The sequence below is a fragment of the Ranitomeya imitator genome, chromosome 5 (genome assembly GCF_032444005.1).
Source record: "Ranitomeya imitator isolate aRanImi1 chromosome 5, aRanImi1.pri, whole genome shotgun sequence".
NCBI lineage: Eukaryota > Metazoa > Chordata > Amphibia > Anura > Dendrobatidae > Ranitomeya > Ranitomeya imitator.
In genome coordinates this window covers 333481761-333509626 of record NC_091286.1, presented here as the reverse complement: position 1 = coordinate 333509626, position 27866 = coordinate 333481761, and the positions used below count along the sequence as shown (strand labels likewise).

The window sequence follows — 27866 nt, the reverse complement described above, 5'->3', positions numbered from 1 at the left end:
AAGGAGTGATTGCTTTGGATTGCAGACTTTGATGGAATGGTCTGCGGTCATCATGTGGCATTTGCAGAACCCCTAATGTGCCTAAATAGTGGAAACCTCCCACAAGTGACCCCATTTTGGAAACTACACACCTGAAGGAATTTATCTAGAGGCATAGTTTTATAGTATTGATAATAATACTTTTGGTTTTACTGGTGTATGTATTTCTAATGTGGTGGTATGTGTAAGTTGTACGAAGTACATCAGATTATAAAAGTGTGTTGTGTCAACAGGGTAAAAACAAATTTTATTAATTTGTTGATGAGTGGTACGCTTTGAAGCAATCCTTAATGCAAAGGTACTGTATGGTTTGAGGACCTGATCTGAGAGATCTACACGCCCCATGTACTGATTGTAATTCAAGATACAATCTGGCTTTGGGACTTGTGTTGTGGTACCACAAACAGTGACAAGGGACCTGTTGTCATGGTGTATGGTGGTCAAGATAAGGTCATCTCTTTTGTCCTTAAGGTACCTTCACACATAACGATATTGTTAACGATATCGTTGCTATTTGTGACGTAGCAACGATATCGTTAATGAAATCGTTATGTGTGACAGCGACCAACGATCAGGCCCCTGCTGGGAGATCGTTGGTCGCTGAAGAAAGTCCAGAACTTTATTTCGTCGCTGGACTCCTGCTGACATCGCTGGATCGGCGTGTGTGACACCGATCTAGCGATGTCTTCACTGGTAACCAGGGTAAACATCGGGTAACTAAGCGCAGGGCCGTGCTTAGTAACCCGATGTTTACCCTGGTTACCATGCTAAAAGTAAAAAAAAAAAAAACAGTACATACTTACCTACCGCTGTCTGTCCTCCAGCGCTGTGCTCTGCACTCCTCCTGTACTGGCTGTGAGCCGGAAAGCAGAGCGGTGACGTCACCGCTCTGCTTTCCGGCTCACAGCCAGTACAGGAGGAGAGCAGAGAAGCAGAGCGAAGCGCTGGAGGACAGACAGCGGTAGGTAAGTATCTAGTGTTTGTTTTTTTTTACTTTTAGCATGGTAACCAGGGTAAACATCGGGTTACTAAGCGCGGCCCTGCGCTTAGTTACCCGATGTTTACCCTGGTTACCGGGGACCTCGGCATAGTTGGTCGCTGGAGAGCGGTCTGTGTGACAGCTCTCCAGCGACCAAACAGCGACGCTGCAGCGATCCGGATCGTTGTCGGTATCGCTGCAGCGTCGCTTAATGTGAAGGGGCCTTTATAGTTGACCATCAGCATGTTGTCATTGCATTGGGCTCTGCTTTCGCCTTTTCCTAGTATTTACCCAATTAGCGGATTAGGGAGCCCTCGCTGATTTTTTCGCACAGCGCAATATGCAACTGTACTCTGACAGAGAGGGTCTTGAAGAGCGGGATGCTGGTGTAAAAGCTATCAATGTAGAGGTGATAACCCTTATCCAGCAGTGGGTGCAGCATTTCCCACACAATTTTCCCACCCACCCCCAGGACGGGGGGGGAGCATTCAGGGGGTTAATCTGGGTGTCTTTACCCTCGTAGACCATAAATCTGTGAACGTACCCTGAGGTACTCTCGCACAGTTTGTACAGTTTAATTCCGTACCTGGCCCTCTTACTTGACAGGTATTGTCCGAATTTTAGCCTCCGTTTGAAGTGAACTAGAGATTCATCTATAGCGATGTCCCTTTGGGGTTATACACCTCAGCAAATTTTCTGCTGAAGTGTTCAACCACTGGCTGAATTTTATATAGTTGATCAAAGTGTGGATCGTCTCTGGGAGGACACTGTGCATTATCATTAAAATGACAAAAGTTTGGGATTGCTTCAAATCGTGTCCTTGCCATGGCCATACAGAATATCGGTGTACTGTAGAGAATATCACCACTTCAGTATTGCAGAAGCTCTGGTTTTCTGATTATTCCCATATGCAGCACAATTCCCCAAAATGTCATCATAAGTGTTGAGCGAATAGCATTGTTGCTTGGGTCTCTCCGAGCATGTTTGGGTCTCCCCGAGCATGCTCGGGTGATCTCCGAGTATTTGTTAGTAGTCGGAGATTTAGTTTTTGTTGACGCAACTGCATGATTTATGGCTGCTCGACAGCCTGAATACATGTGGAAATTTCCTAAGAAACAGACATTCCTCACATGTATTCAGCCTGTCTAGCAGCCGTAAATCATGCAGCTGAGACGATGAAAACGAAATCTCCGAGCACTAACAAATACTCCGAGATCACCAGGGCAACAATGCTATCCACTCATGACTAGTCATCATCTCTGTTGCATTTACAGGGGTCCATCTGGCGTATGATGATGTGGGATTTTGGTTGAAAAGTAGATGGGCATACAGGTTTGTCTGGGCCACCATAACATTTATCATTTCCCCACAGAAAAAGAATTTGAAGAAGTCTACTTCAGTGAGGCCAATGGTGTCAAATTGGATTTCTGAGTTGCAGATGAAATATGGAATGAAGGGCTGATAATTTTCAGGGAGGTGCGACCTATATTGGACAGATTTCTGCAGGAGTTGCCTGGGTCCTAGGGTGCCTTGCTGGGGGTACTTTCTCACTAAATGAGGAAGATGAGTAGACGAATGTGGGATCTTCCTCATTGGATGAATCCATTCGGAGGCAAGAAGGCGTATGCCTCCTCTGGTGAATAGCGTCTTCTTGACTAATGAACCATTTTTATTTTAGCTTTCAAAACCCTGAGGATGTGTGTGTAGTGGTGCTTTTCCAGGTGTAATGTGTGGGGCGTGTGTAAAGTGTACTATTTATTATAAAAGACAGAGAGAGTAAAAAAGTTGAGAGAAAAAATGTAGGAGAAACACTTAAAAGAAAAAAAATGAAAAGAAAAATCAGTTATACAAAGTTTGTATAAAAGAATTTTAGAAGTTCATTACACTAATGCCCTTCCCTATAACTTTACCGAATGCAAATTTTTTCTTTTCTTTTTTTTTTACAAAAGAAAAAAAGAGCATCACCAACAACGTAACATACACTCCCCTAATGCACTACCTAAAAATTTACTTGACGCAAAAAATTATTTTTTTTAACAAAAGAAAAACGGACATCACCAACACTAACATATGTTCTCCTAATGCACTAGAAATTACCCAGAGATAACAGGGTAGGGATAACAGACGCTATCTCCCTACCTATAAAACTACTCTATACTTTTTTTTTCTTCTCTAAAACAAACACCAACGCCAGCTACACTAACATGCTACTTATAAAAACTACTCTGTGCAATTTTTTATTTTTCTAAAAATTCAATTGGAAGGGGAGGGGAAGGGGAGTACTGGAACAAGGATGAAGGGGACTGGGACAGGGAGTTGCTACTGCTGTGATCACAGATGAGTCACACAGCAGTCAGATCGCAGGAGAATCACACGAGAACGCAGCACAGGAGGCAGATGGCAGAGGGATCACACTGGCCACCAATGAATCTTCACTCAGGTAACACAGGAGGGGTCTCATAACTGCTCTTCATGCTATCTTTAGCTCAGATTTGGCATGTAGAGGTGATCGATATTTTTGATTAACCTCTTTGGCACTGATTGGCCTGAAACTATTGACGTCGCAATCACCCCACCCATTGTGACGGCTGTGATTAGTGCTGCATCACACAGCACTGATCACGGCATGTCACATGTTCTTTTTTTGCCTTTTTTTTTTTTAAACTTCATTGACATATTGCCTTGATTGGCTGGTCAGAATTGACCAGTCAATCACAGCGATAGCCGATGCAGGGGGCAACGTGGAGGGATGGTCTGCTCGAACAGAAAAAATAGAAGAAATAGCGGCGCCATACAGATTCTGCTCTTTGCGGGAACGCACGTCCCACAGAGCGGTTACACTTCATAAATACTTGCTACTTTGAGTTGGTATATCACATAAAATCCCAATACAATACATTTAATTTAGCGGATGTAATGTGAAAAAACTGTAGAAAAGTTCAGTGGTTATGAATACTTTTTCAAGGCACTGTTAAGGCAAGCAATTTCAGTAGAGAAAAAAAGATTCTGTATCGCCACGGCTAGGAACTAGAGTATTACAAATTATTTTAACATTTTTTCGCTGAACTTCAATGCGGTTTTATTACATAAGCCATGAAATGGATCCTTGTTGGTTTCTGCAGATTACTGTTTATCCTTATTATGAAAGTAACATTTTATGAATTCTGGTATCTCATGTCCCAGTGCTTATTTAAATGTTAATATCACAGTCCCATGGATGATGAGAGCAAAAAATATACTGAGTCTGAAAATGAACAAGGCAGATGGCAAGTGTAACTAGATGGGTATTTCCTGAAGGAACTACAGATAGTGCTTTGGAATGGTGCCCGGGCTGCCCCTGCAAGACTTTCACACTTGGGTGACCCTCAGGCGCAGGTTTGGTGGTCGGGGCCCCTCGGCCTCCGACTTGGAGGTCGGGGCCCCTCGGCCTCCGACTTGGAGGTCGGGGCCCCTCGGCCTCCGACTTGGAGGTCGGGGCCCCTCGGCCTCCGACTTGGAGGTCGGGGCCCCTCGGCCTCCGACTTGGAGGTCGGGGCCCCTCGGCCTCCGACTTGGAGGTCGGGGCCCCTCGGCCTCCGACTTGGAGGTCGGGGCCCCTCGGCCTCCGACTTGGAGGTCGGGGCCCCTCGGCCTCCGATTTGGAGGTCGGGGCCCCTCGGCCTCCGACTTGGAGGTCGGGGCCCCTCGGCCTCCGACTTGGAGGTCGGGGCCCCTCGGCCTCCGATTTGGTGGGCGGGGCCCCTCGGCCTCCGATTTGGTGGGCGGGGCCCCTCGGCCTCCGATTTGGTGGACGGGGCACCTCGGCCTCCGATTTGGTGGTCGGGGCCCCTCGGCCTCCGATTTGGAGGTCGGTGCCCCTCGGCCTCCGATTTGGAGGTCGGTGCCCCTCGGCCTCCGATTTGGAGGTCGGTGCCCCTCGGCCTCCGATTTGGAGGTCGGGGCCCCTCGGCCTCCGATTTGGAGGTCGGGGCCCCTCGGCCTCCGATTTGGAGGTCGGGGCACCTCGGCCTCCGATTTGGAGGTCGGGGCACCTCGGCCTCCGATTTGGTGGTCGGTGCCCCTCGGCCTCCGATTTGGAGGTCGGGGCACCTCGGCCTCCGATTTGGTGGGCGGGGCCCCTCGGCCTCCGATTTGGTGGGCGGGGCCCCTCGGCCTCCGATTTGGAGGTCGGGGCCCCATGGCCTCCGATTTGGAGGTCGGGGCCCCTCGGCCTCCGATTTGGAGGTCGGTGCCCCTCGGCCTCCGATTTGGTGGTCGGTGCCCCTCGGCCTCCGATTTGGTGGTCGGTGCCCCTCGGCCTCCGATTTGGAGGTCGGGGCCCCTCGGCCTCCGATTTGGAGGTCGGGGCCCCTCGACCTCCGATTTGGTGGTCGGGGCCCCTCGGCCTCCGATTTGGAGGTCGGGGCCCCTCTGCCTCCGATTTGTAGGTCGGGGCACCTCGGCCTCCGATTTGGAGGTCGGGGCCCCTCGGCCTCAGATTTGGAGTTCGGGGCCCCTCGGCCTCCGATTTGGAGGTCGGGGCCCCTCGGCCTCAGATTTGGAGGTTGGAGCCCATCGGCCTCCGATTTGGAGGTCGGGACCCCTCGGCCTCCGATTTTGAGGTCGGGGCCCCTCGGCCTCCGATTTGGTGGGCTGGCACCTCAGGGTCCGATTTGGTGCGCCGGTCACTTTAAGAGCTGATATTATCTGGCAAACCTGTGTCCTGGTGGGGTCATGTAGAGTTCGTAGGCGTTGGCATAGTAACTGGGTCTGACTTCGCATATCAATGAGTTAATCAGCCAGGTGGCAGTTGGGCTGATTTCTGAGGCAATTTCAAAATAACTGCCATTATAAGCTTATGTCAAAATTTCCCCATTGAAATGCATTGAGACAAAATTTCAAAAGCAAATTGCGCCAAAACTACAAATCCGATCGACACGAAAAATACTTAGCACACCTCTCAGGAACGCTGGCTTCGAAATGACACCTCACTGGAGTCTGTGCGTGCAGCGGTTCGGGCCGCATTAATTGCAGAAAAAAGCCTAATAATAATAAGAAGAAGTTATCTACGGTGGAATAACAATATAGTGCTTTGTGCCAAAGCACTATAATAAGTTATAACTAGTCTCTGCCATTAACAATCCCTTTACCACGGCAACAGGTGCTCACTATGCCTTTTGTTTCTTTGTAGTCACGTTCTGGGCATCATTGCAGGTAATCTCATATTGTCATGCTTTTGGCAAAAAAAACTATAATTACGTAATTTATAGCTTATAATGTTAAAGGGGATGTCTCAATATCTTGAAAACAAGCAACTTTTAGTTTCCCTTTTACTAAGATTTCTCTCCAGTCTTGAGACTGGAGGTTACCGGCCTCCATTGCAGTCTCAGTGGTAGCCGTTCTTCTGCACCAGGAATGCAGCACCCTAACTCTAACTATACAGATTATAGCACTGATCTAAAGCAGCCTAGATCACTGGGTCTGGCCAGCTTTAGTGCCCCTGTACTTATCTGATAATGCAGAGACAATGCTGACTTTGCTTGCAGAATTAAGAAAGAATTTGGACCGGCAATGCATAGTCCGCTGGCCATTGGTCCAAATAGTAAATCAGGTGATATAAGTGAGCAAGCAGGAAGCTGGGAAAAGATCGATTCATGAAGTGCAATGTTTAGAAAACCCCTTTAAAGCAAACCTGTCAGCAGGATTTTGCTAAGTAACCTACAGACCGTGTCAGGTTGTCGCCATTATACTGCTTAAAATGATAACTTGGTTGTTGAAATCCGTCTTGTGGTTCTTGTTTACTCCTTATTTGTAGTTTTCAGCTAAATAGATTTTGTGCTTTGGCGTGGCCTTTGGGTGGGGCTTTATGTGGTGCTCTGCTTACATATGTGTTGTGAATTCTGTGATCAAGCTCCCTCCTGTGGTCACGAGTGGTACTGCGGCTTCTGAGTTTCCTTCCTCAGGTGATGAGGTTAAGTCGTTAGGTGCTGCTCTATTTAACTCCACCTAGTGCTTTGATCCTGGCCTCCAGTCAATGTTCTAGTATTGGTCTTGCTTCCTCCTGGATCGTTCCTGTGGCCTGTCTGCTCAGCATAAGCTAAGTTCTGCTTGTGTTACTTTTGTTGCTATATTTTCTGTCCAGCTTGCTTTTTTGGTTTTGCTTGCTTGCTGGAAGCTCTGAGACGCAGAGGGAGCACCTCCATACCGTTAGTCGGTGCAGAGGGTCTTTTTGCCCCTCTGCGTGGTTGTTTGTAGGTTTTTGTGTTGACCGCAAAGCTATCTTTCCTATCCTCGGTCTATTCAGTAAGTCGGGCCTCACTTTGCTAAATCTATTTCATCTCTGTGTTTGTATTTTCATCTTAACTCACAGTCATTATATGTGGGGGGCTGCCTTTTCCTTTGGGGAATTTCTCTGAGGCAAGGTAGGCTTATTTTTCTATCTTCAGGACTAGCTAGTTTCTCAGGCTGTGCCGAGTTGCATAGGGAGCATTAGGCGCAATCCACGGCTACCTTTAGTGTGGTTTGATAGGTTTAGGGATTGCGGTCAGCAGAGTTTCCACGTCTCAGAGCTCGTCCTATGTTTTGTGGTTTTTGTCAGGTCACTTGTGTGCTCTGAACTTCAAGGTCCATTGTGGTTCTGAACTACCTATTCATAACAGTACTGGAGGCCAAAAGTACTATGCTTCTCAATAGAGGGAAAAAAGAAGTTCTGAGACCATTTTTTTTTTCTTCGCACTGTGTTTTGCCTTTTTTTTCCCCTAGACATTTGGGTGGTTCAGGACACAGGTGTGGTGATGGACATTAAAGGTCTGTCTTCATGTGTGGATCTTCTCACTGCAAGAGTACAAAATATTCAAGAATTTGTGGCTCAGAATTCTATGTTAGAACCAAGAATTCCTATTCCTGATTTGTTTTCTGGAGATAGAGCTAAATTTCTGAGTTTCAAAAATAATTGCAAACTGTTTCTGGCGTTGAAACCTCGCTCCTCTGGTGACCCAGTTCAACAAGTTAAGATTATTATTTCTTTATTACGTGGCGACCCTCAAGACTGGGCATTTTCCCTTGCGCCAGGAGATCCTGCATTATGTAATATTGATGCGTTTTTTCTGGCGCTCGGATTACTGTGCGATGAACCTAATTCAGTGGATCAGGCAGAGAAAAATTTGCTGGCTCTGTGTCAGGGTCAGGATGAGATAGAGATTTATTGTCAGAAGTTTAGAAAGTGGTCTGTGCTCACTCAATGGAATGAATGTGCTTTGGCAGCAATCTTCAGAAAGGGTCTCTCTGAAGCCCTTAAAGGGAACCTGTCACCCCGTTTTTTGAGATTGAGCTATAAATACTGTTAAATAGGGCCTGCGCTGTGTGTTCCTATAGTGTATGTAGTGTACCCCGATTCCCCACCTATGCTGAGAAATAACTTACCAAAGTCGCCGTTTTCGCCTGTCAATCAGGCTGGTCAGGTCGGGAGGGCGTGGGGACATCGCTGGATCTTCCTCAGCTTTATGTTGGTGGCGTAGTGGCGTAGTGGTGAACAAGCAGCGCGCGATCTGCGCTGTAATCCCTTGCATCGGTGGGGGCGGCCATCTTCCTGGGGCCGCGCGTGCGCAGATCGAGTGCTCTGCTGCACGGGGCTTCAGGAAAATGGCCGCGGGATGCCGCGCGTGCGCATTAGAGATCGCGGCGGCCATTTTCCCAAAGCCGAGTTTGCATCTCGGCTTTGGGAAAATGGCCGCCGCAATCTCTAATGCGCACGCGCGGCATCCCGCGGCCATTTTCCTGAAGCCCCGTGCAGCAGAGCACTCGATCTGCGCACGCGCGGCCCCAGGAAGATGGCCGCCCCCACCGATGCAAGGGATTACAGCGCAGATCGCGCGCTGCTTATTCACCACTACGCCACTACGCCACCAACGTAAAGCTGAGGAAGAACCAGCGATGTCACCACGCCCTCCCGACCTGACCAGCCTGATTGACAGGCGAAAACGGCGACTTTGGTAAGTTATTTCTCAGCATAGGTGGGGAATCGGGGTACACTACATACACTATAGGAACACACAGCGCAGGCCCTATTTAACAGTATTTATAGCTCAATCTCAAAAAACGGGGTGACAGGTTCCCTTTAAGGATGTCATGGTGGGATTTCCTATGCCTGCTGGTCTGAATGAGTCTATGTCTTTGGCCATTCAGATCGGTCGACGCTTGCGTGAGCGTAAATCTGTGCACCATTTGGCGGTATTATCTGAGCATAAACCTGAGCCTATGCAGTGCGATAGGACTTTGACCAGAGCTGAAAGGCAAGAACACAGACGTCAGAATGGGCTGTGTTTCTACTGTGGTGATTCCACTCATGCTATCTCCGATTGTCCTAAGCGCACTAAGCGGTTCGCTAGGTCCGCCACCATTGGTACAGTACAGTCGAAATTTCTTTTGTCCGTTACTTTGATCTGCTCTTTGTCTTCCTATTCTGTCATGGCATTTGTGGATTCAGGCGCTGCCCTGAATTTGATGGACTTGGAGTTTGCTATGCGCTGTGGGTTTGTCTTGGAGCCCTTGCAGTGTCTTATTCCATTGAGAGGAATTGATGCTACGCCTTTGGCCAAGAATAAGCCTCAGTATTGGACCCAGCTGACCATGTGCATGGCTCCTGCGCACCAGGAGGATATTCGCTTTCTGGTGTTGCAAAATCTGCATGATGTGGTCGTGTTGGGGTTGCCATGGCTACAAGTCCATAACCCAGTATTAGATTGGAAATCAATGTCTGTGTCCAGCTGGGGTTGTCAGGGGGTACATGGTGATGTTCCATTTCTGTCTATCTCATCATCCACCCATTCTGAGGTCCCAGAGTTCTTGTCTGATTACCGGGATGTATTCAATGAGCCCAAGTCCAATGCCCTACCTCCGCATAGGGATTGTTATTGTGCTATCGAGTTGATTCCTGGTAGTAAGATTCCTAAGGGTCGACTGTTTAATTTATCTGTACCTGAGCACGCCGCTATGCGGAGATCCGTAAAAGAATCCTTGGAGAAGGGTCATATTCGGCCGTCGTCATCGCCATTGGGAGCAGGGTTCTTTTTTGTGGCCAAGAAGGATGGTTCGCTGAGACCTTGTATTGATTACCGCCTTCTAAATAAAATCACGGTCAAATTTCAGTACCCCTTGCCGCTGCTATCTGATTTGTTTGCTCGGATTAAGGGGGCTAGTTGGTTCACCAAGATAGATCTTCGTGGTGCATATAATCTTGTGCGTATTAAACGGGGCGATGAATGGAAAACTGCATTTAATACGCCCGAGGGCCATTTTGAGTACCTAGTTATGCCATTCGGACTTGCCAATGCTCCATCAGTATTTCAGTCCTTTATGCATGACATCTTCCGAGAGTACCTGGATAAATTCCTGATTGTGCATTTGGATGATATTTTGGTCTTCTCGGATGATTGGGAGTCTCATGTGAAGCAGGTCAGAATGGTGTTCCAGGTCCTGCATGCTAATTCTTTGTTTGTGAAGGGATCAAAGTGTCTCTTTGGTGTTCAGAAGGTTTCATTTTTGGGGTTCATTTTTTCCCCTTCTACCATCGAGATGGACCCTGTTAAGGTCCAGGCCATTTATGATTGGACTCAGCCGACATCTCTGAAGAGTCTGCAAAAGTTCCTTGGCTTTGCTAATTTTTATCGTCGCTTCATCTGTAGTTTTTCTAGTATTGCTAAACCATTGACCGATTTGACCAAGAAGGGTGCTGATGTGGTCAATTGGTCTTCTGCTGCTGTGGAAGCTTTTCAAGAGTTAAAGCGTCGTTTTTCTTCTGCCCCTGTGTTGTGTCAACCAGATGTTTCGCTTCCGTTCCAGGTTGAGGTTGATGCTTCTGAAATTGGAGCGGGGGCTGTTTTGTCGCAAAGAGGTGCTGATTGCTCGGTGATGAAGCCATGCGCCTTCTTTTCCAGGAAGTTTTCGCCTGCTGAGCGAAATTATGATGTTGGCAATCGAGAGTTGCTGGCCATGAAGTGGGCATTCGAGGAGTGGCGTCATTGGCTTGAAGGAGCTAAGAATCGCGTGGTGGTCTTGACTGATCACAAGAACTTGACTTATCTCGAGTCTGCCAAACGGTTGAATCCTAGACAGGCTCGTTGGTCGCTGTTTTTCTCCCGTTTTGACTTTGTGGTTTCGTACCTTCCGGGCTCTAAAAATGTGAAGGCGGATGCCCTGTCTAGGAGTTTTGTGCCCGACTCTCCGGGTTTGCCTGAGTCGGCGGGTATTCTCAAAGAGGGAGTAATTGTGTCTGCCATCTCCCCTGATTTGCGGCGGGTGCTGCAAAAATTTCAGGCTAATAAACCTGATCATTGCCCAGCAGAGAAACTGTTTGTCCCTGATAGGTGGACGAATAAAGTTATCTCTGAGGTTCATTGTTCGGTGTTGGCTGGTCATCCTGGAATCTTTGGTACCAGAGATTTGGTGGCTAGATCCTTTTGGTGGCCGTCTCTGTCGCGGGATGTGCGTTCTTTTGTGCAGTCCTGTGGGATTTGTGCTAGGGCTAAGCCCTGCTGTTCTCGTGCCAGTGGGTTGCTTTTGCCCTTGCCGATCATGAAGAGGCCTTGGACACATATCTCTATGGATTTTATTTCGGATCTCCCCGTCTCTCAAAAAATGTCGGTCATTTGGGTAGTTTGTGATCGCTTCTCTAAGATGATCCATTTGGTACCCTTGTCTAAATTACCTTCCTCCTCTGATTTGGTGCCATTGTTCTTCCAGCATGTGGTTCGTTTACATGGCATTCCAGAGAACATCGTTTCTGACAGAGGTTCCCAGTTTGTTTCGAGGTTTTGGCGAGCCTTTTGTGCTAGGATGGGCATTGATTTGTCTTTTTCCTCGGCTTTCCATCCTCAGACAAATGGCCAGACTGAACGAACCAATCAGACCTTGGAAACATATCTGAGATGCTTTGTTTCTGCTGATCAGGATGATTGGGTGTCCTTTTTGCCGTTGGCTGAGTTCGCCCTTAATAATCGGGCCAGCTCGGCTACCTTGGTTTCACCATTTTTCTGCAATTCTGGGTTCCATCCTCGTTTCTCTTCAGGGCAGGTTGAGTCTTCGGACTGTCCTGGTGTGGATACTGTGGTGGACAGGTTGCAGCGGATTTGGACTCGTGTAGTGGACAATTTGACCTTGTCCCAGGAGAAGGCTCAACGTTTCGCTAATCGCAGACGCTGTGTTGGGGATTTGGTTTGGTTGTCATCTCGTTATATTCCTATGAAGGTTTCCTCTCCTAAGTTTAAGCCTCGTTTCATTGGCCCGTATAGGATTTCTGAGGTTCTTAATCCTGTGTCTTTTCGTTTGACCCTTCCAGATTCTTTTTCCATCCATAACGTATTCCATAGGTCATTGTTGCGGAGATACGTGGCGCCTGTGGTTCCATCTGTTGATCCTCCTGCCCCGATTTTGGTGGAGGGGGAGTTGGAGTATATAGTGGAGAAGATTTTGGATTCTCGTGTTTCGAGACGGAAACTCCAGTATCTGGTTAAGTGGAAGGGTTATGGTCAGGAAGATAATTCCTGGGTCTTTGCCTCTGATGTTCATGCTGCCGATCTTGTTCGTGCCTTTCATATGGCTCATCCTGGTCGGCCTGGGGGCTCTGGTGAGGGTTCGGTGACCCCTCCTCAAGGGGGGGTACTGTTGTGAATTCTGCGATCAAGCTCCCTCCTGTCACGAGTGGTACTGCTGCTTCTGAGTTTCCTTCCTCAGGTGATGAGGTTAAGTCGTTAGGTGCTGCTCTATTTAACTCCACCTAGTGCTTTGATCCTGGCCTCCAGTCAATGTTCTAGTATTGGTCTTGCTTCCTCCTGGATCGTTCCTGTGGCCTGTCTGCTCAGCATAAGCGAAGTTCTGCTTGTGTTACTTTTGTTGCTATATTTTCTGTCCAGCTTGCTTTTTTGGTTTTGCTTGCTTGCTGGAAGCTCTGAGACGCAGAGGGAGCACCTCCGTACCTTTAGTCGGGTCTTTTTGCCCCTCTGCGTGGTTGTTTGTAGGTTTTTGTGTTGACCGCAAAGCTATCTTTCCTATCCTCGGTCTATTCAGTAAGTCGGGCCTCACTTTGCTTAATCTATTTCATCTCTGTGTTTGTATTTTCATCTTAACTCACAGTCATTATATGTGGGGGGCTGCCTTTTCCTTTGGGGAATTTCTCTGAGGCAAGGTAGGCGTATTTTTCTATCTTCAGGACTAGCTAGTTTCTCAGGCTGTGCCGAGTTGCATAGGGAGCGTTAGGCGCAATCCACGGCTACCTCTAGTGTGGTTTGATAGGTTTAGGGATTGCGGTCAGCAGAGTTTCCACGTCTCAGAGCTCGTCCTATGTTTTGTGGTTTTTGTCAGGTCACTTGTGTGCTCTGAACTTCAAGGTCCATTGTGGTTCTGAATTACCTATTCATAACACATATGCATCCTTATGGGCTAATCTCATATCACTGATGCTTCACTGACCTGCCTCCTATTTTACATACTGTATATAATAGTCTTGGCTTTGAAAAAAAAAATTACCTTCAGCAGAATGTCACCGATGCCTGTGCAAGTAGCATCTATCTCTGCGCCCTGGAACACGAAAATTTCGCTAACTGAAACTAGAAATATCAATTAAACAACAACCACAAGACAGATTTCATCAACCAGGTATCATTTTAATCATTGTCATGGGGCCAAAGTGACACTGTAGTTTACTTTGCAAAATCCTGATGACAAGTTCGCTTTAAAGGAAACTTTTCATCTGAATAATGCTGCCCAAACCACAGACAGCATAAATCAGATGATTGCTGTACAATTGTAACCTTCTTTTTTACTCTAAAATGCTGTAGCAATTCAACAAAAACATACTAAGCACAGCCAAATTGGATTACTGGTACTAGGCAGGTTTTTTGTGGCGTCTTCCAGCTGCCCGTGACTGACAAGTCTCTTCTAATGCCCAGGATCACACTACAGCGAGATACGACCGAGTCTTGCAGGTGAAAACCCAGCTCTGGCACCGGCACTCCGGAGCGGAGCGTGCAGCTCCATGTATTGCTGTGCGGCCGCACGTTCCGCTCCTGAGTGCCAGAGCTGGGTTTTCACCTGCGAGACTCGGCCGTACCTCGCGTATGTGTGATCCCAAGCTATGTGTGTTTATAGGGCAAAACCTGACAGTCAAACATATTGGGGTGGGGAGCAGTCAACAGGGACATGCTTAAAGGGACACTGTCACCTGAATTTGGAGGGAACAATCTTCAGCCATGGAGGCGGGGTTTTGGGGTTTTTGATTCACCCTTTCCTTACCCGCTGGCTGCATGCTGGCTGCAATATTGGATTTAAGTTCATTCTCTGTCCTCCGCAGTACATGCCTGCACAAGGCAATCTTGCCTTACGCAGGCGTGTACTATGGAGGACAGAGAATGAACTTCAATCCAATATTGCAGCCAGCATGCAGCCAGCGGGTAAGGAAAGGGTGAATCAAAAACCCCAAAACCCCGCCTCCATGGCTGAAGATTGTTCCCTCCAAATTCAGGTGACAGTGTCCCTTTAAAGCTAGTCATCTGACACACCCAGCCCTCAAATGGCTTTCCCAAGCATAACGCGTCTGAAATGCTGCCACATGAAAGGTTCCCTTTCCTTCACTCATACAGCTTTATAACGTAAAGTAACAGCACTGAAGAAAGTTGGGAGATGGAGCTTCTTTTCCCTCGTTTTTATTTCTTCTGCCGACTATGCATTAATAGCAATATCGGCAGCTCTGTCGTTAAAAGACCAGAATGTAGATGAAAGCACGAGAAGGACACAATTATATCAATGGGATTCACTGCTTACTACCAAAAACCCTATCTAAAATATAACTTTTATTCAGTTAATAATAAAAATAACCTAAATACCTACTCAATGAAGGTGATACGGTGTGTGCAAACAAAACACAAAAAAGTATAAAAAAAATATATGCTATAAAGGGCTATCTACCACCCAAGGAAGTCTTCAGTGATAATAAACACTTAACCTCCCCGGGTTAGAATAATGCTAGGGCTATTTTTAGAGGCTTGGTGTTCGTAGGGGCTACACTCTGCCTATTACCCTCTAAGCAGAGATTGATCTGTGAGTTATAAAAATAATATAGTAGCATTACTCTAACCCAGGGAGGTTAAGTGTTTATTATCACTGAAGACTTCCTTGGGTGGTAGATAGCCCTTTATAGCATATATTTTTTATACTTTTTTGTGTTTTCTTTGCGCACACCGTATCACCTTCATTGAGTAGGTATTTAGGTTATTTTTATTATTAACTGAATAAAAGTTATATTTTAGATAGGGTCTTTGGTAGTAAGCAGTTATTCTATACCCTACAACACATTGGATATTTCTAAGACTATCAATGGGATTTATCAAGACTGGTTGATTCCAGTATGAACAGCTCCTTATTTACAGATTTTGAAAGTAGGAATTTTAATGTACTATTTAAAACAAAGGTGTACCATGTTGTTTTCAGCTGTACTTGCACAATATGCATTGCTTATATAGCGCTATCATATTCCACAGCGCTTTACATACATTCTCACCGCTTTCCCCAATGGGGCTCACAATCTAAATTCTCTATCAGTGGGTCTTAGTTTATATTCTTACTAATCTCTTAGAATAAATGTACAACTATTACAGGGAAGACTTGCTAAATGTTTACAAAGAAAATCTATGCAAAGAATACATGAAATTGTGTTAAGAAACAATCTCTGGCAGACACATTAATTCCTTAGCAAAAAAAAAAACAGGCAGAAGGCGAGCATCAAACACCTTAAAAACCTGAAACTGTAAGCGCATGTAAATAAGCAATCATCCTCATCCTAAGGCTCTCCTCTGAAACGTGAACTCTGCCAGCCATCAAGTATAATTTGGAGAATAAATTACAATTCTCTAATAGCACTGAATGATGACGGTGAAGGCACAATGCAAAAAAATACCTATTCCCATTCCATTATGTATCCTGTTATCTGCTGTAATTGTTGACGAAATACCCTGCAATTTTAAAATGATATAAAACAACCACATAATTGAATAATTGTATAATGGCAGTGAATGTAAAAACACTGCTTACAATCTGCATTGTCCTGATGCCGCGGGCTTATAGGATGCAATAAACAGTGACTGACATTTTCAGTTGAAAATTCATTTCTAATCAAGAGCGTCACCATTTTGGAGTTTTAGGACTGGAAACGTGGGGAAACAGAACTCTGCATCAGGAATTAAAGCACCATTCCATTTTTATTTCACTGCTGGAGTGGTGCTACTAATCTAACTTCCCTGACCTTAGAATGATACTTACCAGCCGCCATCTTCAGCTGTTCGTGGTGCTGTTCCGGTCCAACACCATCATCTTGCGACCGCAATTTCTGACTAACCTTGTTCTGGTTTTCATAGACTTGCATTGAGTTGTGATCTCCGGATCACCCAGAAAAAAAAGGAGCAATCTGGCAGGTCACAAACTGCTGAAGACCGTCTGGAACGGCATCGGGAACAGCTGAAGACAACGGATTGTAAGTACAAGACTATGGACAGGGAACTTACACAATTGTTACCACTCCAGCGCTGCAATAAAAAATGCTGGAGTTGTGCTTTAGGAAACGTAGGCTAAGTTATTATGTAAGGATCAAAGCCATAAATACAAACTTAATGGTTTTTAAATGCTTAGGAGGAGTCTTAATTGTAACAGGCGCCATCTATATTTAAAAAAAAAAATCTTGCAGTTATTCAACTAACAATAGAGCCTTACATGTTCTATTCTGTAGAGATTACTTTTCAACAGTCATCTCATTACCATCACACGCAAACACAATGAAAGGTAACACTCTATTATAGAAAAGGAGATTTTGACTGATGGAGGCAGTTTACAACATTCTCTTACTATCTACAGTGTCTCTGTATGGCTTGGAGAACAGATCTACAGTGCCTTGTGAAAGTATTTAAGTAGTGGTAAACTACATATGTTGTCTGAGTTTCCAGAAATCAGTTTGGGACTGATTTCTGTTTGACACACATTGTGAAAGTATTTGGCTCCCTGGAAATTATCAACCTTTTCCCACACATCATCCTTCAAACAAAGATACCAAATGTTAATTTTTGGTGAAGAAACAACAACAAGTGGAACACAATTGTGAAGTTGAAGGAAATTTATTGGTTATTTTATATTTTTGTGGAAATTCAAAAACTGAAAAGTTGGGCGTGCAATATTATTCGGCCACATTAACTTAATACTTTGTTGCGCCACCTTTTGCTACGATTACAGCTGCAAGTCACTTGGGGTATGTCTCTATTAGTTTTGTACCTCGAGAGACAAATTCTTGCCCATTCTTCCTTCGCTAACAGCTCAAGCTCAGTGAGGTTTGATGGAGATCGTTTGTGAACAGCAGTTTTCAGGTTATTCCACAGATTCTCGATTGGATTGAGGTCTGGACTTTGACTTGGCCATTCTAACATCTGGATACGTTTATTTGTGAACAATTCAATTGCAGATTTTGCTTTAACCCCTTCATGACCCAGCCTATTTTGACCTTAATGACCTGGCCGTTTTTTGCAATTCTGACCAGTGTCCCTTTATGAGGTAATAACTCAGGAACGCTTCAACGGATCCTAGCGGTTCTGAGATTGTTTTTTCGTGACATATTGGGCGTCATGTTAGTGGTAAATTTAGGTCAATAAATTCTGCGTTTATTTGTGATAAAAACGGAAATTTGGCGAAAATTTTGAAAATTTCGCAATTTTCACATTTTGAATTTTTATTCTGTTAAACCAGAGAGTTATGTGACACAAAATAGTTAATAAATAACATTTCCCACATGTCTACTTTACACCAGCACAATTTTGGAAACAACATTTTTTTTTGCTAGGAAGTTATAAGAGTTAAAATTTGACCAGCGATTTCTCATTTTTACAACGAAATTTACAAAACCATTTTTTTTAGGGACCACCTCACATTTGAAGTCAGTTTGAGGGGTCTATATGGATGAAAATACCCAAAAGTGACACCATTCTAAAAAATGCACCCCTCAAGGTGCTCAAAACCACATTCAAGAAGTTTTTTAACCCTTCAGGTGCTTCACAGCAGCAGAAGCAACATGGAAGGAAAAAATGAACATTTAACTTTTTAGTCACAAAAATTATCTTTTAGCAACATTTTTTTTATTTTCCCAATGGTACAAGGAGAAACTGAACCACGAAAGTTGTTGTCCAATTTGTCCTGAGTACGCTGATACCTCATATGTGGGGGTAAACCACTGTTTGGGCGCACGGCAGGGCTTGGAAGGGAAGGAGCGCCATTTGACTTTTTGAATGAAAAATTGGCTCCACTCTTTAGCGGACACCATGTCACGTTTGGAGAGCCCCCGTGTGCCTAAAAATTGGAGCTCCCCCACACGTGACCCCATTTTGGAAACTAGACGCCCCAAGGAACTTATCTAGATGCATAGTGAGAACTTTGAACCCCCGGGGGCTTCACAAATTGATCCGTAAAAATGAAAAAGTACTTTTTTTTCACAAAAAAATTCTTTTAGCCTCAATTTTTTTCATTTTCACATGGGCAACAGGATAAAATGGATCCTAAAATTTGTTGGGCAATTTCTCATGAGTACACCGATACCTCACATGTGGAGGTAAACCACTGTTTGGGCACATGGTAAGGTTCGGAAGGGAAGGAGCGCCATTTGACTCTTTGAATGAAAAATTATCTCCATCGTTAGCGGACACCATGTCGTGTTTGGAGAGCCCCCGTGTGCCTAAACATTGGAGCTCCCCCACAAATGACCCCATTTTGGAAACTAGACCCCCCAAGGAACTTATCTAGATGCATATTGAGCACTTTAAACCCTCAGGTGCTTCACAAATTGATCTGTAAAAATGAAAAAGTACTTTTTTTTTCACAAAAAAATTATTTTCGCCTCAGTTTTTCATTTTCACATGGGCAATAGGATAAAATGAATCCTAAAATTTGTTGGGCAATTTCTCCCGAGTACGCCGATACCTCATATGTGGGGGTAAACCACTGTTTGGGCACACGGCAGGGCTCGGAAGGGAAGGCGCGCCATTTGACTTTTTGAATGGAAAATTAGCTCCAATTGTTAGCGGACACCATGTCGCGTTTAGAGAGCCCCTGTGTGCCTATGCATTGGAGCTCCCCCACAAGTGACCCCATTTTGGAAACTAGACCCCCCAAGGAACTTATCTAGATGCATATTGAGCACTTTAAACCCCCAGGTGCTTCACAGAAGTTTATAATGCAGAGCCATGAAAATAAAAAATAATTTTTCTTTCCTCAAAAATGATTTTTAGCCTGGAATTTCCTATTTTGCCAAGGGTAATAGGAGAAATTGGACCGCAAATGTTGTTGTCCAGTTTGTCCTGAGTACGCTGATACCCCATATGTGGGGGTAAACCACTGTTTGGGCGCACGGCAGGGCTCGGAAGGGAAGGCACGCCAATTGGCTTTTTAAATGGAAAATTAGCTCCAATCATTAGCGGACACCATGTCACGTTTGGAGAGCCCCTGTGTGCCTAAACATTGGAGATCCCCCACATATGACCCCATTTTGGAAACTAGACCCCCAAAGGAACTAATCTAGATGTGTGGTGAGGACTTTGAACTTCCAAGTGCTTCACAGAAGTTTATAACGCAGAGCCATGAAAATAAAATAAAAATTTTATTTTCTCTAAAATGATTTTTTAGCCTGCAATTTATTATTTTCCCAAGGGTAACAGAAGAAATTTGACCCCAAAAGTTGTTGTACAGTTTCTCCTGAGTACGCTGATACCCCATATGTGGGGGTAAACCACAGTTTGGGCACATGTCGGGGCTCGGAAGTCAAGTAGTGACATTTTGAAATGCAGACTTTGATGGAATGCTCTGCGGGCGTTACGTTGCGTTTGCAGAGCCCCTGATGTGGCTAAACAGTAGAAACCCCCCACAAGTGACCCCATTTTAGAAACTAGACCCCGAAAGGAACTTATCTAGATGTGAGGTGAGCACTTTGAACCCCCAAGTGCTTCACAGAAGTTTATAACACAGAGCAGTGAAAATAATAAATACGTTTTCTTTCCTCAAAAATAATTTTTTAGCCCAGAATTTTTTATTTTCCCAAGGGTTACAGGAGAAATTGGACCCCAAAAGTTGTTGTCCAGTTTCTCCTGAGTACGCTGATACCCCATATGTGGGGGTAAACCACTGTTTGGGCACACGTCGGGGCTCAGAAGGGAAGTAGTGACTTTTGAAATGCAGACTTTGATGGAATGGTCTGCGGGCGTCACGTTGCGTTTGCAGAGCCCCTGGTGTGCCTAAACAGTAGAAACCCCCCACAAGTGACCCCATTTTGGAAACTAGACCCCCCAAGGAACTTATCTAGATATGTGGTGAGCACTTTGAACCCCCAAGTGCTTCACAGACGTTTACAACGCAGAGCCGTGAAAATAAAAAATCATTTTTCTTTCCTCAAAAATGATGTTTTAGCAAGCAATTTTTTATTTTCTCAAGGGTAACAGGAGAAATTGGACCCCAGTAATTGTTGCCCAGTTTGTCCTGAGTACGCTGATACCCCATATGTGGGGGTAAACCACTGTTTGGGCACATGTCGGGGCTCGGAAGTCAAGTAGTGACGTTTTGAAATGCAGACTTTGATGGAATGGTCTGCGGGCGTCACGTTGCGTTTGCAGAGCCCCTGGTGTGCCTAAACAGTAGAAACCCCCCACAAGTGACCCCATTTTGGAAACTAGACCCCCCAAGGAACTTATCTAGATATGTGGTGAGCACTTTGAACCCCCAAGTGCTTCACAGACGTTTACAACGCAGAGCCGTGAAAATAAAAAATAATTTTACTTTCCTCAAAAATGATGTTTTAGCAAGCAATTTTTTATTTTCTCAAGGGTAACAGGAGAAATTGGACCCCAGTAATTGTTGCCCAGTTTGTCCTGAGTACACTGATACCCCATATGTGGGGGTAAACCACTGTTTGGGCACACGTCGGGGCTCGGAAGGGAAGGAGCACCATTTGACTTTTTGAATAAAAGATTGGCTGGAATCAATGGTGGCGCCATGTTGCGTTTGGAGACCCCCTGATGTGCCTAAACAGTGGAAACCCCTCAATTCTTACGCCAACACACCCCTAACCCTTATCCCAACTGTAGCCGTAACCCTAACCACAACCCTAACCGCAACACACCCCTAACCACAACCCTAACCCCAACACACCCCTAACCATAACCACAACCCTAATTCCAACCCAACCCTAACCCTAAGGCTATGTACCCACGTTGCGGATTCGTGTGAGATTTTTCCGCACCATTTTTGAAAAATCCGCGGGTAAAAGGCACTGCGTTTTACCTGCGGATTTCACCTGCGGATTCCACCTGCGGATTCCTATTGAGGAATAGGTGTAAAACGCTGCGGAATCCGCACAAAGAATTGACATGCTGCGGAAAATACAACGCAGCGTTTCCGTGCGGTATTTTCCGCACCATGGGCACAGCGGATTTGGTTTTCCATAGGTTTACATGGTACTGTAAACCTGATGGAACACTGCTGCGGATCCGCAGCGGCCAATCCGCTGCGGATCCGCAGCCAAATCCGCATCGTGTGCACATAGCCTAATTCTAAAGGTATGTGCACACGCTTTGGAAAACGCTGCGGATCCGCAGCAGTTTCCCATGAGTTTACATTTCAATGTAAACCTATGGGAAACAAAAATCGCTGTACACATGCTGCGGAAAAACTGCACGGAAACGCAGCGGTTTACATTCCGCAGCATGTCACTTCTTTCTGCGGATTCCACAGCGGTTTTACAACTGCTCCAATAGAAAATCGCAGTTGTAAAACCGCAGTGAAATGCGCAGAAAAACCGCGGTAAATCTGCCATAAATCCGCAGCGGTTTAGCACTGCGGATTTATCAAATCCGCTGCAGAAAAATCCGCAGAGGACCAGAATACGTGTGCACATACCGAAACCCTAACCCTAACCCTAACCCTACCCCTAACCCTACCCCTACCCCTAACCCTACCCCTAACCCTACCCCTAACCCTAACCCTAACCCTAACCCTAACCCTAACCCTACCCCTAACCCTACCCCTAACCCTAACCCTAACCCTAGTTCTAACTCCAACCTTAGTGAAAAAAAAAAAAATTCTTTATTTTATTATTGTCCCTATCTATGGGGGACAAATGGGGGGGGGGTCATTTACTGTTTTTTTATTTTGACCACTGTGATAGATTATATCACAGTGATCAAAATTCACATTGGAACGAATCTGCCGGCCGGCAGATTCGGCGGGCGCACTGCGCATGCGCCCGCCATTTTGGAACATGGCGGCGCTCGGGGAAGAAGACTGACGGACCCCGCCAGGATCGGTAAGTATAAGGGGGGGAGATCAGGGCACAGGGGGGGGAAATCAGGGCACGGGGGGGCGTCGGAGCACGGGGGGGGAGGGATCGGAGCATGGGGGAGAGTGATCGGTGTGCGGGCGGGTGGATCGGTGTGCAGGGGGGGGGGATCGGTGTGCAGGGGGGGTGGTTCGGAGCACGGGGGGGGATCGGAGTGCGGGGGGGTTTGATTGGAGCACGGGGGGGGTGTGATTGGAGCACGGGGGGAGCGGACAGGAGGACGGGGGAGCGGAGCACAGGACGGAGGGGAGCGGGCCACAGATCGGGGGGCTGGGGGGGCGATCGGAGGGGTGGGGTGGGGGCACATTAGTATTTCCAGCCATGGCCGATGATATTGCAGCATCGGCCATGGCTGGATTGTAATATTTCACCATTTTTTTAGGTGAAATATTACAAATCGCTCTGATTGGCAGTTTCACTTTCAACAGCCAATCAGAGCGATCGTAGCCACGAGGGGGTGAAGCCACCCCCCCTGGGCTGTACTACCACTCCCCCTGTCCCTGCAGATCGGGTGAAATGGGAGTTAACCCTTTCACCCGATCTGCAGGGACGCGATCTTTCTGTGACACAGCATATGCGTCACAGGTCGGATTGGCACCGACTTTCATGACGCATACGCTGTGTCACAGGTCGGGAAGGGGTTAAGTTTGGGATCATTGTCTTGTTGGAAGACAAATCTCCGTCCCAGTCTCAAGTCTTTTGCAGACTCCAACAGGTTTTCTTCAAGAATGGCCCTGTATTTGGCTCCATCCATCTTCCCATCAATTTTAACCATTTTCCCTGTCCCTGCTGAAGAAAAGCAGGCCCAAACTAAGATGCTGCTGGCACCACCATGTTTGACAGTGGGGATGTGTGTTCAGGGTGATGAGCTGTGTTGCTTTTACGCCAAACATATAGTTTGGCATTGTTGCAAAAAAGTTAGATTTTGGTTTCATCTGACCAGAGCACCTTCTTCCACTTGTTTGGTGTGTCTCCCAGGTGGCTTGTTGCAAACTTTAAACGACACTTTTTATGGATATCTTTGAGAAATGGCTTTCTTCTTGCCACTCTTCCATAAAGGCTAGATTTGTGCAGTGTACGGCTGATTGTTGTCCTATGGACAGACTGTCCCACCTCTCTGCAGTTCATCCAGAGTGATCATGGGCCTGTTGGCTGCATCTCTGCTCAGTCTTCTTCTTGTTTGAGATGAAAGGTTAGAGGGACGGCCGGGTCTTGGTAGATTTGCAGTGTTATGATACTCCTTCCATTTCAATATGATCACTTGCACAGTGCTCCTTGGGATGTTTAAAGTTTTGGAAATCATTTTGTATCCAAATCCGGCTTTAAACTTCTCCACAACAGTATCACGGACCTGCCTGTTGTGTTCCTTGGTCTTCATGATGCTCTCTGTGCTTCAAACGGAACCCTGAGACTATCACAGAGCAGGTGCATTTATACGGAAACTTGATTACACACAGGTGGATTATATTTATCATCATTAGGCATTTAGGACAACATTGGATCATTCAGAGATCCACAATAATCTACTGGAGTGAGTTTGCTGTACTGAAAGTAAAGGGGCTGAATAATATTGCACGCCCCACTTTTCAGTTTTCGAATTTCCACAAAAATGTAAAATAACCAATACATTTCTTTCAAGTTACAATTGTGTTCCACTTCCACTGAGAAGTTCCAGGAGGCCGAATACTGTCACAAGGCACTGTATTTATACAGACCGTGAGTCCTTGCAAAAAAACATGGAGACCTGCCCTTTTTTCTCCAGCAGCATGGATGACAAGGGCCAATACCATTCCATGTGTCTGTCAAAAAATGTACAGAAGACAGATGGCATCCATGTGCTCTACGTGTTTAACATTGCAAAGTATAGGAAAAGCTTTGTAATTTAAATGTTTTTAACCATTCAGGAAAACACTGATGAGTGATGATACATTGAAGGTAAGCCTGGACACAATAATGAGACACTGATGGAAAACACGGATGGTAAGCCTGGACACAATAATAAAACATTGATTGAAAACACTGATGGTAAGCTCGGAAACAATAATGAGACATTGATGGAAAACACGGATGGTAAGTCTGGACACAATAATGAAACACTGACAGAAAACACTGATCGTAAGGACACAATAATGAGACACTGATGGTAAGCCTGGACATAATAATGAGGCACTGATGGAAAACACTGATGGTAAGCCTGGACACAATAATGAGGCACTGATGGAAAACACGGATGGTAAGCCTGGACACAATAATGAGAGACTGATGGAGAACACTGATGGTAAGCCTGGACACAATAATGAGGCACTGATGGAAAACTCGGATGGTAAGCCTGGACACAATAATGAGGCACTGATGGAAAGCACGGATGGTAAGCCTGGACACAATAATGAAACACTGATGGAGAACACTGATGGTAAGCCTGGACACAATAATGAGACACTGATGGAAAACACGGATGGTAAGCCTGTACACAATAATGAGACACTGATGGAAAACACGGATGGTAAGCCTGGACACAATAATGAGACACTGATGGAAAACACGGATGGTAAGCCTGGACACAATAATGAGACACTGATGGAAAACACAGATGGTAAGCCTGGACACAATGAGACACTGATGTAAAACACTGATGACACACTTATTAAACACCAATGGCACCAGTAGCATTTTTTCATATACATGCTTAAACACAAATGTCTGAAAGAGGCCTAAGGCACTTGTTAATGCATTTTGTGTTCAGCTTTCATAAACTATTGGATGCTAGGACATTTTGCATCATGGTAGACAATATGAAAGTGATGATGGATTTGGTGGGCCTAACCCTTTTACGATATATATATTGGATATACCAATCAAAAGTCATGTTGCAGGATCACTAAACATTGGTCCATTGCCAACTGTGGTTTTCTTAATCATAGTGCACCCAGGAATTTTAGTTTAATGTACAACTATCTTTGTTACACTCTTTACGATTTTATCAGATACATATATCTCACCCTCTCCGTGTTAATTAGCTCCAAGCTTTATCTGGTCTCCAGCCTAATGGGCTGAACGACACTACTGAAAATCCCTTTTAATCAATCTTCTATGTATAATCTCTGAACGGTCACCAGATTACTTTATATATACTGTGAAAGTCCGAATAAACGTTAGAGAAAGTCATCCCAATCTGCTGACTATCTGAAAGGTATGGGGCCTCCTTATTTTAGATAAGTTAACCATCTATTTTTCATGTTTTCGGGGGGAGACAGGCTAATGACATAGGTTTCTGGCATCAGCTTTCTCCCCTCAATCCAATGAAAATACAAATAGTTGGACAAGCTAAGTGTTCATGTAGTAGCCCACGTGGTCTTTTGCTTCACAACATATGATCAGCTGCAGGTGTAAGTATTAGTAAAATGTAATGCCCAATATTCACTTTTAGAGCGGTCTAATAATTGCAGGGTGTATTTAACAAGGCGTTCCGTACTTCCTGACAGATCGCTGGCATGCCTAGCGTTTTCCTGCACTTTATTTCTAAGTTCCTGTTTAATAAAACAACAAATGACAACACCATCAATTGAGAGTATTTAGTGTCAAAATAAAGAATTAAGCTAAATGATATCAGCAATGGATGAGAGGGGGGCTTAGAAACAAAAATGTTAATTAAAAGGATTTATTAAATGATATTAAAATAATTTTTTAGCAGTACTGCTTATATTTGATGCGAAGCTGTAGCACAATAATTGTTTCTCAGTATACGCTGGTGATTGAGTTTTAATATATTCACTTGCCAAGCATAGCATGAGGAAAATAACTTAATCTTGGTTATCATTATTCATAGAAATCACTAATTCAGCGTTGTTGCTTCTCTCATATATACTAAATGAATATTTGAAACATTTCCATCAAACAAGTTATGCAAATCTATGTCCTACAAACCAAAAACCCAAAATTAGGCTTCCAGTAGCAGTCAAACAAGTCACTTTAAAGGGAACCTGTTAGGAAAATGTTTGAACCCCAAACTGACACAATCTATGATAGGTCGTGGAAAGGTAGAATAAATTCATTCCTTAGTTTGCTCAATCTTTGACTCCATTGTTGAGGAATCGCTATTCCAGTTTTTATGTCAATGAGATGCAAGTGCATGGGACGCATCACTTCCGTGAGTGGAGCATGCGCGGAGCAATAGTCCGGCTATTACAACGTCACGATTTCACTGCACAGGTCACACAAAAAAGTGACCTTTCAGCAGCGACATGAACAGGACATGTATTGTCAGCGCTGGTGGGCGATAAAGTCAGAAAGCTGGGCTAACATGACAAAATTTACCGTATATGGTTTCATATCTCCTTTAAGTTAATGTTTATCCATGATGCAAATAAAATTTATATAAAAAAAATTTCTTCTGGTGAATCATGTAGAAAAAAAGATTCGCGTGAGGTGATCTTACTTAGGTCGGTTGTTCTCGGTTTCACCCAATTCCTACCAGAATTGTTTAATCTCTTCAATTGTGAAAGTTTCAGGTCTTGTAGCCCAAGGAGCATGACTCAAATCCACAACATAGTAATATCTGAAAGTCACAAGGATATGCAAGACTTTCACATCTATAGTGTCCTCTTTTGTCTTAAGAAATTTTAAAACGGATCAGATTTCACAATATAAACAGCATAATTATTAATTATTAATTAATAATGCTTTGAAATTCCATGCTGTATAATCCATTTTGAAGGTTTAAAATTCAATCTCTACCTCTCTAGCCTGACAAAGTTCCTCAGTGTCCCTCCTGCTGCTGAGATCTCCCATTGCTAAGCACAAGCTGTAGTACCAATCAGGCTGAATACACTTGGGCTCATGAGCATACTGTCACTTTAGACGGACTCATAAAATGCTAATTTTAGTATCAGAGTAAAACAACCATTCTAACATGGATTGTCTAAGCAAGTTCAACAATCCCTTCAGTTCTACTTAATGTAAGCAGTTGGTATTGAAGAATCTTATAAAAGATCAGCTTAAGGGAGTATTGAATAAAATGTTTAACCCGCAATAAACTTGCATATTATATTTGTTTTGTTCACCAATCCTCACATTGCATGGCTTCCTAAAATTGCCTTTTTTTCGGTTAGGTTAGACTACCGCAAAAGGCACAACCCGAGGGTTTTACAATGGCCCTCACAGTCTCCTGATCTGAACATCATTGAAAATCTGTGGTAAGACCTCAAAATAGCAGTGCATGCAAGACGACTGAGGACTCTCACAGAGCATGGAAGAATGGATGAAAATCCCTAAAAGAAGAATTGAAAGACTCTTGGCTGGCTACAAAAAGCATTTACAAGCTGTGATACTTTCAAAAGGGGGTGCTACTGCGTAGTAACCATGCAGAGTGCCCAAACTTTTGCATCACCCCATATTCCTTTTTGTAACTGTTAAAATTTAAAAGATGAAAACATATGGTAAATTTTTTGCGAAAAATATAAATGAAAT

The 27866-nt window shown here is 44.8% G+C and overlaps 1 protein-coding gene and 1 long non-coding RNA gene across 2 annotated transcripts in view; one reads left to right on the top strand and one right to left on the bottom strand.

Annotated features, from left to right (window-relative positions):
- The window catches only part of RNGTT (RNA guanylyltransferase and 5'-phosphatase), a 576238-nt gene that overhangs the window by 270891 nt on the left and 277481 nt on the right, over positions 1 to 27866 (bottom strand). The gene's annotated exons all lie outside the window — the stretch shown is intronic.
- LOC138680712 (uncharacterized) lies at positions 3431 to 27820 on the top strand. Its single transcript, XR_011321743.1, has 3 exons — positions 3431 to 3458; positions 16402 to 16517; positions 27509 to 27820. It is a non-coding gene; the product is annotated as an uncharacterized lncRNA (long non-coding RNA).